This window comes from Cynocephalus volans, chromosome 4, assembly GCF_027409185.1.
Source record: "Cynocephalus volans isolate mCynVol1 chromosome 4, mCynVol1.pri, whole genome shotgun sequence".
Classification (NCBI taxonomy): domain Eukaryota; kingdom Metazoa; phylum Chordata; class Mammalia; order Dermoptera; family Cynocephalidae; genus Cynocephalus; species Cynocephalus volans.
In genome coordinates this window covers 156,226,649-156,228,856 of record NC_084463.1, presented here as the reverse complement: position 1 = coordinate 156,228,856, position 2,208 = coordinate 156,226,649, and positions in this window count along the sequence as shown.

Here is a 2,208-nt window from a genome sequence, read left to right as displayed (position 1 = left end):
GAGAGAAGGAAGCAAACCTGCCCCAGTCACAGTGCTAAGTGATAACTCTGAGACTGGAAATCAAGTCTCAGCTCTAAGTCCTGGGGCCTTTTGCTCCACTGCAGAGGCTTCATTCTTGACTTGAGTGCTGCTGTTGGGGGAGACCACCCGGGGACCTCACCTTTCTTCCTTGGGCTGCGTGTGTTGGGGTAGGCACTGTTTCTGTGACTCTGTCCACCATGTGCTGTGAAGCGGCTGCGGCTCTTTAGTGGACCCTCCTGACAGCCCAGCTCCCTCTCCTGGGCCAGCTGGTTCCACATGGACGCTCACATGGGGTGGACCTGGAGCTGCCCCTCGCCTCAGAACAGCTCCACACCCCGCAGCTTCACCCCCATTTCACAGACTCTCCCTCAAGGGCCCAGGGAGGATGCAGTAGTGTTCCCAGGTCCCCACTGCCCTCCCCGGCTCTGGGCCACCGCTGGGTGGTGTCTCCACAGTACTCACAAGCATTCCTCCTGCCAGCAGGTACCAGTAGGTGGTGGGAAACTCCACGGAGTTCGGGGAAGCAGCCAGGATACCCCCACAGCTGACATGAAGCAAGCCGATGGGGATCTGCAGGGCCTGGGGGTGGGGGTGGTGGGAGAGCTAAAGCCTCGGGTGTTCTGGGAGGGGCTCTCTCTCCCAGGGACTTGAGTGGCTGAGCTGGGCAAATCTTTGTCCAGATGTCTCCATTGAAAGGGATCTTTGGCAAGCTCCCTATCTACCTCCCTACTTGACAGCTGAGGAAACAGGCCTGGGGAGGATGAGAGCCTTGCCAACCTCCCCCAGCCAACTGGGGCAGAACCAGGCCTTCCCATTCCCCACTGGCACTGCAGGGTCGCAGAACCCCAAAAACCTTGGGTTAGGACCATCTCGGGCATCAAGCCCAACCCTTCTTCTGTGAGGTATTATTGTGAATTTGTAATGTCGGTTACCACCAAGGTGCCAGACACCGAGTATGCCAAGCAAGCCCTGAGCATGGAATCATCCAGCTCTCACGATACTGATGCCAGCAGGCAGCACCCTCACACCGTGGCTCAGGTGGAAGCTGAGGCGCAGGGGAGCCGGGAGCTGGGCTGTCTCTGCCCAAGCACAAGGCCCGTCTCCCTTCCCCTCTCATAAGCATCTTTGAGCATCTACAGTTCTTTCAACCTTTCCTCCCAAGATACGGGGTTGACTCAGTCTAGGCTGACACCCAGTTTGTGGCAATTTGTCCCAAAGTGTGACCAGCATCCTCCCAGGCTTCTCTGACCCTGAGAGCAGCAATTTGACCTTCCCTTGACACTCTGCCTCTCAAGTGTCACCAGGAGGAATAGCTTCCCCCCCTGTCACTTGCTGCTCCTCTTGTCATTAGTGCTTAGAGGAAACAGGGGCTCAGAGTCACATGCGCAGTGAAGGCAGGATCTGGGGTGCAAATGCCTGGCTGGGCCCCAGTTCTCTGCTCAGCTGCCTCTTGTTGGTACCAGTGCTGGAGAGGCAGAGCCTTCCCCACGCTTGCTGGCTCACCACTGCCCAGAGCCTGCTCAGGCACGGTGGGAAGGACCTCAGTACAGGTGTGGGGCATCGAAAAGTAGAGGGAACTAGAGAAAAGCTGCCCCTTCACCCAGCATGGCCCTAGGAGGATGTTAACCAGTTCCTGGGCCCTGGCAAGAGAGATACAGTTTTGCTGAGCACGCCGCACCTTTGCTCTGGGTTCAAGCAGGCACCCTCCAGGAGAGGGTGGCAGCAGCCCCAGCCCTTTCCTGTTATGGAAACCATGCAGCTGGAGACCATGCAGGGGAAACCCAGCTGGTCTGCTCTGTCTGGCTGGTATGTAGCCTTGGCCCCTGTGAATCCTACTAACTCCGTCACTGTTGGGATTGGCAGTGGCTGTTTTGTGTCCACCTTGGAAAGGGGTGGGTCTGTGGAGACTGCATAGTCTACTTACTCCCAACGTGGTTGGCTGTCCCTGGAAGAAGAGCTCCTCCCTGCTGGGGTGGACATTCTCCTCTGGGCTCTGCCACCGCACTCTTGGGGTTGGGGTGGAAGGGACCATCACTGGCTGCTGCTGGCTGGTCACCCCTGATGAGCTGGCTGCAGAGGGCAGGTGGTCTGTGCACTGGACTGCCTTGAGCCTGCTGAAGGGAGTTGGAGCCCAGGGCTTGACCTCTGCCATCTCAGAATACCTGTGGCACACACATCCGTGGGCCA